Source organism: Cornus florida, unplaced genomic scaffold (genome assembly GCF_030987335.1).
Source record: "Cornus florida cultivar Cherokee Brave unplaced genomic scaffold, ASM3098733v1 CherokeeBrave_3.0.0_Hap2_Chr03, whole genome shotgun sequence".
Taxonomy (NCBI): domain Eukaryota; kingdom Viridiplantae; phylum Streptophyta; class Magnoliopsida; order Cornales; family Cornaceae; genus Cornus; species Cornus florida.
This window is the reverse complement of record NW_026775573.1, coordinates 98,824,481-98,837,587: the sequence shown is the minus strand read 5'-3', so window position 1 is coordinate 98,837,587 and position 13,107 is coordinate 98,824,481.

Below are 13,107 nucleotides of genomic sequence, written 5' to 3'. Positions count from 1 at the left end.
CTTTACTAAGGTATTTTCATTCAAAGATTCATTATTTAGTCATTAAAACACTGTTCACGACTTCATAGGTAAATCGAATAAGTTGAACTCAGAACTATCATTTTATTCCAAAGATTCAATCTTTAGACATTAAAAAGGTCAAGTAACATAATAGGTACCTTTATTGAGGTGTTTTCATTCAAAGATTCAATCTTTATTCATTAAAACACTCTTCGCGACTTCATAGGTAACTCGAATAAGTTAAACTCAAAACTCTCACTTTCTTTCCAAGATTCAATCTTTGTACATTAAAAAGGTCTAGTGACATAACAGCTACCTTGATTGAGGTAATTACATTCAAAGATTCAATATTTACTCATTAAAACACTCTTTGGGACGTTACAGGGAACGTGAATAAGTTTAACTCAAAACTCTCATTTTCTTTCAAAGATACAGTCTTTATACATTAAAAAGGTCTACTAACAAAATAAGTACCTTTATTGAGGTATTTTCATTCAAAGATTCAATCCTTAGTCATTAAAACACTCTTCACAACTTCATAGGTAACTCGAATAAGTTGAGCTCAAAACTCTCATGTTCTTTCAAAGATTCAATCCTTATACATTAAAAAGGTTTAGTGACAGAATAGGTACCTTGATTGAGGTAATTTCATTCATAAATTCAATCTTTACTCATTGAAACATTCTTCGTGACGTCAAAGGGAACTTGAATAACTTTAACTCGAAACACTCATTTCTTTTCAAAACGTCAATCTTTATAAATTAAAAAGGTCTAGTGATGTAATAGCTACCTTGATTGAGGTAATTTCATTCAATGATTCAATCTTTACTCATTAAGACACTCTTCGGGACGTTACAGGGAACTCGAATAAGTTTAACCCAAAAATCTCATTTTCTTTCAAAGATTCAATCTTTATACATTGGAAAGGTCTAGTAACAGAATTGGTACCTTTATTGTGGTATTTTTCATTCAAAGATTCAATCTTCAGTTATTAAAACACTCTTCTCGATTTCATAGGTAACTCGAATAAGTTAAACTCAAAACACTCATTTTCTTTCAAAGATTCAATCTTTATACATTACAAAGGTCTAGTGGTAGAATAGGTACCTTGATTGAGGTAATTTCATTCAAAGATTCAATCTTTACTCATTAAAACACTCTTCGTGACGTGAAAGGGAACTCGAATAACTTTAACTCAAAACTCTCATTTCTTTTCAAAGATTCAATCTTTATACAATCAAAATTTCTAGTGACTTAATAGGTACCTCGATTGAGGTAATTTCATTCAAAGATTCAATCTTTACTCATTAAAACACTCTTCGGGATGTCAAAAGGAACTCGAATAAGTTTAACTCAAAACTCTAATTTTCTTTCAAAGATTCAATCTTTATACATCAAAAAGATCTAGTAACATAATAGGTTCCTGTATTGAGGAATTTTCATTCGAAGATTCAATCTTTGGTCATTAAAACACTCTTCGCGACTTCATAGGTAACTCGAATAAGTTAAACTCAATACTATCATTTTTTTCAAAGATTCCATCTTTATACATTAAAAAGGTCTACTGACATAATAGGTACATTGATTGAGATAATTTCGTTCAAAGATTCAATCTTTACTCATTAAAACACGCTTCGCGACGTCAAAGGGAACTCAAATAACTTTAACTCAAAACTCGTAGTTCTTTACAAATATTCAATCTTTATACATTAAAAAGGTCTAGTGACATAATAGGTACCTTGATTGAGGTAATTTCATTCAAAGATTCAATATTTACTCTTTAAAATACTCTTCGAGACGTCGCAGGGAACTCGAGTATGTTTAACTCAAAACTCTGATTTTCTTTCAAATCTTGAACCTTTATACATTAAAAAGGTCTAGTGACATAATAAGTACCTCTATTGAGGTAATTTCATACAAAGATTCAATCCTTACGCGTTAAAACACTATTCGGGACGTCATAGGGAACTCGGATAGGTTTAACTCATAACGCTCACTTCTTTTTAAAGATTCAATCTTTATATATAAAAGGTCCAGGGCCAAAATAAGTCCCTTGATTCAAGTAATTTCAATCAAAGATTCAATCTTTACTCGTTGAAATACTCTTCGGGATGTCATAGGGAACTCGAATAAGTTTAACTCAAAACAGTCATTTTCTTTCCAAGATTCAATCTTTATACATTAAAAAGGTCTTGTAACATAATAGGTACCTTTACTAAGGTATTTTCATTCAAAGATTCATTATTTAGTCATTAAAACACTGTTCACGACTTCATAGGTAAATCGAATAAGTTGAACTCAGAACTATCATTTTATTCCAAAGATTCAATCTTTAGACATTAAAAAGGTCTAGTAACATAATAGGTACCTTTATTGAGGTGTTTTCATTCAAAGATTCAATCTTTATTCATTAAAACACTCTTCGCGACATCATAGGTAACTCGAATAAGTTAAACTCAAAACTCTCACTTTCTTTCCAAGATTCAATCTTTGTACATTAAAAAGGTCTAGTGACATAACAGCTACCTTGATTGAGGTAATTACATTCAAAGATTCAATATTTACTCATTAAAATACTCTTTGGGACGTTACAGGGGACGTGAATAAGTTTAACTCAAAACTCTCATTTTCTTTCAAAGATACAGTCTTTATACATTAAAAAGGTCTACTAACAAAATAAGTACCTTTATTGAGGTATTTTCATTCAAAGATTCAATCTTTAGTCATTAAAACACTCTTCGCAACTTCATAGGTAACTCGAATAAACTCTCATGTTCTTTCAAAGATTCAATCCTTATACATTAAAAAGGTTTAGTGACAGAATAGGTACCTTGATTGAGGTAATTTCATTCAAAGATTCAATCTTTACTCATTAAAACACTCTTCGTGACGTCAAAGGGAACTTGAATAACTTTAACTCGAAACACTCATTTCTTTTCAAAACGTCAATCTTTATAAATTAAAAAGGTTTAGTGATGTAATAGCTACCCTGATTGAGGTAATTTCATTCAATGATTCAATCTTTACTCATTAAGACACTCTTCGGGACGTTACAGGGAACTCGAATAAGTTTAACCCAAAAATCTCGTTTTCTTTCAAAGATTCAATCTTTATAGATTGGAAAGGTCTAGTAACAGAATTGGTACCTTTATTGTGGTATTTTTCATTCAAAGATTCAATCTTCAGTCATTAAAACACTCTTCGCGATTTCATAGGTAACTCGAATAAGTTAAACTCAAAACACTCATTTTTTTTCAAAGATTCAATCTTTATACATTACAAAGGTCTAGTGGTAGAATAGGTGCCTTGATTGAGGTAATTTCATTCAAAGATTCAATCTTTACTCACTAAAACACTCTTCGTGACGTCAAAGGGAACTCGAATAACTATAACTCAAAACTCTCATTTCTTTTCAAAGATTCAATCTTTATACAATCAAAATTTCTAGTGACTTAATAGGTACCTCGATTGAGGTAATTTCATTCAAAGATTCAATCTTTACTCATTAAAACACTCTTCGTGACGTCAAAGGGAACTCGAATAACTTTAACTCAAAACTCTCATTTCTTTTCAAAGATTCAATCTTTATACAATCAAAATTTCTAGTGACATAATAGGTACCTCGATTGAGGTAATTTCATTCAAAGATTCAATCTTTACTCATTAAAACACTCTTCGGGATGTCAAAAGGAACTCGAATAAGTTTAACTCAAAACTCTAATTTTCTTTCAAAGATTCAATCTTTATACATCAAAAAGATCTAGTAACATAATAGGTTCCTGTATTGAGGAATTTTTATTCGAAGATTCAATCTTTGGTCACTAAAACACTCTTCGCGACTTCATAGGTAACTCGAATAAGTTAAACTCAATACTCTCATTTTTTTCAAAGATTCCATCTTTATACATTAAAAAGGTATACTGACATAATAGGTACATTGATTGAGATAATTTCGTTCAAAGATTCAATCTTTACTCATTAAAACACGCTTCGTGACCTCAAAGGGAACTCAAATAACTTTAACTCAAAACTCGTAGTTCTTTACAAATATTCAATCTTTATACATTAAAAAGGTCTAGTGACATAATAGGTACCTTGATTGAGGTAATTTCATTCAAAGATTAAATATTTACTCTTTAAAACACTCTTCGAGACGTCGCTGGGAACTCGAATATGTTTAACTCAAAACTCTCATTTTCTTTCAAAGCTTGAACCTTTATACATTAAAAAGGTCTAGTGACATAATAAGTACCTCTATTGAGGTAATTTCATACAAAGATTCAATCCTTACGCGTTAAAACACTATTCGGGACGTCATAGGGAACTCGGATAGGTTTAACTCATAACGCTCACTTCTTTTTAAAGATTCAATCTTTATATATAAAAGGTCCAGGGACAAAATAAGTCCCTTGATTCAAGTAATTTCAATCAAAGATTCAATCTTAACTCGTTGAAATACTCTTCGGGATGTCATAGGGAACTCGAATAAGTTTAACTCAAAACAGTCATTTTCTTTCCAAGATTCAATCTTTATACATTAAAAAGGTCTTGTAACATAATACGTACCTTTACTAAGGTATTTTCATTCAAAGATTCATTATTTAGTCATTAAAACACTGTTCACGACTTCATAGGTAAATCGAATAAGTTGAACTCAGAACTATCATTTTATTCCAAAGATTCAATCTTTAGACATTAAAAAGGTCAAGTAACATAATAGGTACCTTTATTGAGGTGTTTTCATTCAAAGATTCAATCTTTATTCATTAAAACACTCTTCGCGACTTCATAGGTAACTCGAATAAGTTAAACTCAAAACTCTCACTTTCTTTCCAAGATTCAATCTTTGTACATTAAAAAGGTCTAGTGACATAACAGCTACCTTGATTGAGGTAATTACATTCAAAGATTCAATATTTACTCATTAAAACACTCTTTGGGACGTTACAGGGAACGTGAATAAGTTTAACTCAAAACTCTCATTTTCTTTCAAAGATACAGTCTTTATACATTAAAAAGGTCTACTAACAAAATAAGTACCTTTATTGAGGTATTTTCATTCAAAGATTCAATCCTTAGTCATTAAAACACTCTTCACAACTTCATAGGTAACTCGAATAAGTTGAGCTCAAAACTCTCATGTTCTTTCAAAGATTCAATCCTTATACATTAAAAAGGTTTAGTGACAGAATAGGTACCTTGATTGAGGTAATTTCATTCATAAATTCAATCTTTACTCATTGAAACATTCTTCGTGACGTCAAAGGGAACTTGAATAACTTTAACTCGAAACACTCATTTCTTTTCAAAACGTCAATCTTTATAAATTAAAAAGGTCTAGTGATGTAATAGCTACCTTGATTGAGGTAATTTCATTCAATGATTCAATCTTTACTCATTAAGACACTCTTCGGGACGTTACAGGGAACTCGAATAAGTTTAACCCAAAAATCTCATTTTCTTTCAAAGATTCAGTCTTTATACATTGGAAAGGTCTAGTAACAGAATTGGTACCTTTATTGTGGTATTTTTCATTCAAAGATTCAATCTTCAGTTATTAAAACACTCTTCGCGATTTCATAGGTAACTCGAATAAGTTAAACTCAAAACACTCATTTTCTTTCAAAGATTCAATCTTTATACATTACAAAGGTCTAGTGGTAGAATAGGTACCTTGATTGAGGTAATTTCATTCAAAGATTCAATCTTTACTCAGTAAAACACTCTTCGTGACGTCAAAGGGAACTCGAATAACTTTAACTCAAAACTCTCATTTCTTTTCAAAGATTCAATCTTTATACAATCAAAATTTCTAGTGACTTAATAGGTACCTCGATTGAGGTAATTTCATTCAAAGATTCAATCTTTACTCATTAAAACACTCTTCGGGATGTCAAAAGGAACTCGAATAAGTTTAATTCAAAACTCTAATTTTCTTTCAAAGATTCAATCTTTATACATCAAAAAGATCTAGTAACATAATAGGTTCCTGTATTGAGGAATTTTCATTCGAAGATTCAATCTTTGGTCATTAAAACACTCTTCGCGACTTCATAGGTAACTCGAATAAGTTAAACTCAATACTCTCATTTTTTTCAAAGATTCCATCTTTATACATTAAAAAGGTCTACTGACATAATAGGTACATTGATTGAGATAATTTCGTTCAAAGATTCAATCTTTACTCATTAAAACACGCTTCGTGACCTCAAAGGGAACTCAAATAACTTTAACTCAAAACTCGTAGTTCTTTACAAATATTCAATCTTTATACATTAAAAAGGTCTAGTGACATAATAGGTACCTTGATTGAGGTAATTTCATTCAAAGATTCAATATTTACTCTTTAAAATACTCTTCGAGACGTCGCAGGGAACTCGAGTATGTTTAACTCAAAACTCTGATTTTCTTTCAAATCTTGAACCTTTATACATTAAAAAGGTCTAGTGACATAATAAGTACCTCTATTGAGGTAATTTCATACAAAGATTCAATCCTTACGCGTTAAAACACTATTCGGGACGTCATAGGGAACTCGGATAGGTTTAACTCATAACGCTCACTTCTTTTTAAAGATTCAATCTTTATATATAAAAGGTCCAGGGCCAAAATAAGTCCCTTGATTCAAGTAATTTCAATCAAAGATTCAATCTTTTCTCGTTGAAATACTCTTCGGGATGTCATAGGGAACTCGAATAAGTTTAACTCAAAACAGTCATTTTCTTTCCAAGATTCAATCTTTATACATTAAAAAGGTCTTGTAACATAATAGGTACCTTTACTAAGGTATTTTCATTCAAAGATTCATTATTTAGTCATTAAAACACTGTTCACGACTTCATAGGTAAATCGAATAAGTTGAACTCAGAACTATCATTTTATTCCAAAGATTCAATCTTTAGATATTAAAAAGGTCAAGTAACATAATAGGTACCTTTATTGAGGTGTTTTCATTCAAAGATTCAATCTTTATTCATTAAAACACTCTTCGCGACTTCATAGGTAACTCGAATAAGTTAAACTCAAAACTCTCACTTTCTTTCCAAGATTCAATCTTTGTACATTAAAAAGGTCTAGTGACATAACAGCTACCTTGATTGAGGTAATTACATTCAAAGATTCAATATTTACTCATTAAAACACTCTTTGGGACGTTACAGGGAACGTGAATAAGTTTAACTCAAAACTCTCATTTTCTTTCAAAGATACAGTCTTTATACATTAAAAAGGTCTACTAATAAAATAAGTACCTTTATTGAGGTATTTTCATTCAAAGATTCAATCTTTAGTCATTAAAACACTCTTCGCAACTTCATAGGTAACTCGAATAAGTTGAGCTCAAAACTCTCATGTTCTTTCAAAGATTCAATCCTTATACATTAAAAAGGTTTAGTGACAGAATAGGTACCTTGATTGAGGTAATTTCATTCAAAGATTCAATCTTTAATCATTAAAACACTCTTCGTGACGTCAAAGGGAACTTGAATAACTTTAACTCGAAACACTCATTTCTTTTCAAAACGTCAATCTTTATAAATTAAAAAGGTTTAGTGATGTAATAGCTACCCTGATTGAGGTAATTTCATTCAATGATTCAATCTTTACTCATTAAGACACTCTTCGGGACGTTACAGGGAACTCGAATAAGTTTAACCCAAAAATCTCATTTTCTTTCAAAGATTCAATCTTTATACATTGGAAAGGTCTAGTAACAGAATTGGTACCTTTATTGTGGTATTTTTCATTCAAAGATTCAATCCTCAGTCATTAAAACACTCTTCGCGATTTCATAGGTAACTCGAATAAGTTAAACTCAAAACACTCATTTTCTTTCAAAGATTCAATCTTTATACATTACAAAGGTCTAGTGGTAGAATAGGTACCTTGATTGAGGTAATTTCATTCAAAGATTCAATCTTTACTCATTAAAACACTCTTCGTGACGTCAAAGGGAACTCGAATAACTTTAACTCAAAACTCTCATTTTCTTTTCAAAGATTCAATCTTTATACAATCAAAATTTCTAGTGACTTAATAGGTACCTCGATTGAGGTAATTTCATTCAAAGATTCAATCTTTATTCATTAAAACGCTCTTCGGGATGTCAAAAGGAACTTGAATAAGTTTAACTCAAAACTCTAATTTTCTTTCAAAGATTCAATTTGTATACATCAAAAAGATCTAGTAACATAATAGGTTCCTGTATTGAGGAATTTTCATTCGAAGATTCAATCTTTGGTCATTAAAACACTCTTCGCGACTTCATAGGTAACTCAAATAAGTTAAACTCAATACTCTCATTTTTTTCAAAGATTCCATCTTTATACATTAAAAAGGTCTACTGACATAATAGGTACATTGATTGAGATAATTTCGTTCAAAGATTCGATCTTTACTCATTAAAACACGCTTCGTGACGTCAAAGGGAACTCAAATAACTTTAACTCAAAACTCGTAGTTCTTTACAAATATTCAATCTTTATACATTAAAAAGGTCTAGTGACATAATAGGTACCTTGATTGAGGTAATTTCATTCAAAGATTCAATATTTACTCTTTAAAACACTCTTCGAGACGTCGTAGGGAACTCGAATATGTTTAACTCAAAACTCTCATTTTCTTTCAAAGCTTGAACCTTTATACATTAAAAAGGTCTAGTGACATAATAAGTACCTCTATTGAGGTAATTTCATACAAAGATTCAATCCTTACGCGTTAAAACACTATTCGGGACGTCATAGGGAACTCGGATAGGTTTAACTCATAACGCTCACTTCTTTTTAAAGATTCAATCTTTATATATAAAAGGTCCAGGGGACAAAATAAGTCCCTTGATTCAAGTAATTTCAATCAAAGATTCAATCTTTACTCGTTGAAATACTCTTCGGGATGTCATAGGGAACTCGAATAAGTTTAACTCAAAACAGTCATTTTCTTTCCAAGGTTCAATCTTTATACATTAAAAAGGTCTTGTAACATAATAGGTACCTTTACTAAGGTATTTTCATTCAAAGATTCATTATTTAGTCATTAAAACACTGTTCACGACTTCATAGGTAAATCGAATAAGTTGAACTCAGAACTATCATTTTATTCCAAAGATTCAATCTTTAGACATTAAAAAGGTCTAGTAACATAATAGGTACCTTTATTGAGGTGTTTTCATTCAAAGATTCAATCTTTATTCATTAAAACACTCTTCGCGACTTCATAGGTAACTCGAATAAGTTAAACTCAAAACTCTCACTTTTTTTCCAAGATTCAATCTTTGTACATTAAAAAGGTCTAGTGACATAACAGCTACCTTGATTGAGGTAATTACATTCAAAGATTCAATATTTACTCATTAAAACACTCTTTGGGACGTTACAGGGAACGTGAATAAGTTTAACTCAAAACTCTCATTTTCTTTCAAAGATACAGTCTTTATACATTAAAAAAGGTCTACTAACAAAATAAGTACCTTTATTGAGGTATTTTCATTCAAAGATTCAATCTTTAGTCATTAAAACACTCTTCGCAACTTCATAGGTAACTCGAATAAGTTGAGCTCAAAACTCTCTTGTTCTTTCAAAGATTCAATCCTTATACATTAAAAAGGTTTAGTGACAGAATAGGTACCTTGATTGAGGTAATTTCATTCAAAGATTCAATCTTTACTAATTAAAACACTCTTTGTGACGTCAAAGGGAACTTGAATAACTTTAACTCGAAACACTCATTTCTTTTCAAAACGTCAATCTTTATAAATTAAAAAGGTCTAGTGATGTAATAGCTACCTTGATTGAGGTAATTTCATTCAATGATTCAATCTTTACTCATTAAGACACTCTTCGGGACGTTACAGGGAACTCGAATAAGTTTAACCCAAAAATCTCATTTTCTTTCAAAGATTCAATCTTTATACATTGGAAAGGTCTAGTAACAGAATTGGTACCTTTATTGTGGTATTTTTCATTCAAAGATTCAATCTTCAGTCATTAAAACACTCTTCGCGATTTCATAGGTAACTCGCATAAGTTAAACTCAAAACACTCATTTTCTTTCAAAGATTCAATCTTTATACATTACAAAGGTCTAGTGGTAGAATAGGTACCTTGATTGAGGTAATTTCATTCAAAGATTCAATCTTTACTCATTAAAACACTCTTCGTGACGTCAAAGGGAACTCGAATAGCTTTAACTCAAAACTCTCATTTCTTTTCAAAGATTCAATCTTTATACAATCAAAATTTCTAGTGACTTAATAGGTACCTCGATTGAGGTAATTTCATTCAAAGATTCAATCTTTATTCATTAAAACACTCTTCGGGATGTCAAAAGGAACTCGAATAAGTTTAACTCAAAACTCTAATTTTCTTTCAAAGATTCAATCTTTATACATCAAAAAGATCTAGTAACATAATAGGTTCCTGTATTGAGGAATTTTCATTCGAAGATTCAATCTTTGGTCATTAAAACACTCTTCGCGACTTCATAGGTAACTCGAATAAGTTAAACTCAATACTCTCATTTTTTTCAACGATTCCATCTTTATACATTAAAAAGGTCTACTGACATAATAGGTACATTGATTGAGATAATTTCGTTCAAAGATTCAATCTTTACTCATTAAAACACGCTTCGTGACGTCAAAGGGAACTCAAATAACTTTAACTCAAAACTCATAGTTCTTTACAAATATTCAATCTTTATACATGAAAAAGGTCTAGTGACATAATAGGTACCTTGATTGAGGTAATTTCATTCAAAGATTCAATATTTACTCTTTAAAACACTCTTCGAGACGTCGCAGGGAACTCGAATATGTTTAACTCAAAACTCTCATTTTCTTTCAAAGCTTGAACCTTTATACATTAAAAAGGTCTAGTGACATAATAAGTACCTCTATTGAGGTAATTTCATACAAAGATTCAATCCTTACGCGTTAAAACACTATTCGGGACGTCATAGGGAACTCGGATAGGTTTAACTCATAACGCTCACTTCTTTTTAAAGATTCAATCTTTATATATAAAAGGTCCAGGGGACAAAATAAGTCCCTTGATTCAAGTAATTTCAATCAAAGATTCAATCTTTACTCGTTGAAATACTCTTCGGGATGTCATAGGGAACTCGAATAAGTTTAACTCAAAACAGTCATTTTCTTTCCAAGGTTCAATCTTTATACATTAAAAAGGTCTTGTAACATAATAGGTACCTTTACTAAGGTATTTTCATTCAAAGATTCATTATTTAGTCATTAAAACACTGTTCACGACTTCATAGGTAAATCGAATAAGTTGAACTCAGAACTATCATTTTATTCCAAAGATTCAATCTTTAGACATTAAAAAGGTCTAGTAACATAATAGGTACCTTTATTGAGGTGTTTTCATACAAAGATTCAATCTTTATTCATTAAAACACTCTTCGCGACTTCATAGGTAACTCGAATAAGTTAAACTCAAAACTCTCACTTTCTTTCCAAGATTCAATCTTTGTACATTAAAAAGGTCTAGTGACATAACAGCTACCTTGATTGAGGTAATTACATTCAAAGATTCAATATTTACTCATTAAAACACTCTTTGGGACGTTACAGGGAACGTGAATAAGTTTAACTCAAAACTCTCATTTTCTTTCAAAGATACAGTCTTTATACATTAAAAAAGGCCTACTAACAAAATAAGTACCTTTATTGAGGTATTTTCATTCAAAGATTCAATCTTTAGTCATTAAAACACTCTTCGCAACTTCATAGGTAACTCGAATAAGTTGAGCTCAAAACTCTCATGTTCTTTCAAAGATTCAATCCTTATACATTAAAAAGGTTTAGTGATAGAATAGGTACCTTGATTGAGGTAATTTCATTCAAAGATTCAATCTTTACTCATTAAAACACTCTTCGTGACGTCAAAGGGAACTTGAATAACTTTAACTCGAAACACTCATTTCTTTTCAAAACGTCAATCTTTATAAATTAAAAAGGTCTAGTGATGTAATAGCTACCTTGATTGAGGTAATTTCATTCAATGATTCAATCTTTACTCATTAAGACACTCTTCGGGACGTTACAGGGAACTCGAATAAGTTTAACCCAAAAATCTCATTTTCTTTCAAAGATTCAATCTTTATACATTGGAAAGGTCTAGTAACAGAATTGGTACCTTTATTGTGGTATTTTTCATTCAAAGATTCAATCTTCAGTCATTAAAACACTCTTCGCGATTTCATAGGTAACTCGAATAAGTTAAACTCAAAACACTCATTTTCTTTCAAAGATTCAATCTTTATACATTACAAAGGTCTAGTGGTAGAATAGGTACCTTGATTGAGGTAATTTCATTCAAAGATTCAATCTTTACTCATTAAAACACTCTTCGTGACGTCAAAGGGAACTCGAATAACTTTAACTCAAAACTCTCATTTCTTTTCAAAGATTCAATCTTTATACAATCAAAATTTCTAGTGACTTAATAGGTACCTCGATTGAGGTAATTTCATTCAAAGATTCAATCTTTATTCATTAAAACACTCTTCGGGATGTCAAAAGGAACTCGAATAAGTTTAACTCAAAACTCTAATTTTCTTTCAAAGATTCAATCTTTATACATCAAAAAGATCTAGTAACATAATAGGTTCCTGTATTAAGGAATTTTCATTCGAAGATTCAATCTTTGGTCATTAAAACACTCTTCGCGACTTCATAGGTAACTCGAATAAGTTAAACTCAATACTCTCATTTTTTTCAAAGATTCCATCTTTATACATTAAAAAGGTCTACTGACATAATAGGTACATTGATTGAGATAATTTCGTTCAAAGATTCAATCTTTACTCATTAAAACACGCTTCGTGACGTCAAAGGGAACTCAAATAACTTTAACTCAAAACTCGTAGTTCTTTACAAATATTCAATCTTTATACATTAAAAAGGTCTAGTGACATAATAGGTACCTTGATTGAGGTAATTTCATTCAAAGATTCAATATTTACTCTTTAAAACACTCTTCGAGACGTCGCAGGGAACTCGAATATGTTTAACTCAAAACTCTCATTTTCTTTCAAAGCTTGAACCTTTATACATTAAAAAGGTCTAGTGACATAATAAGTACCTCTATTGAG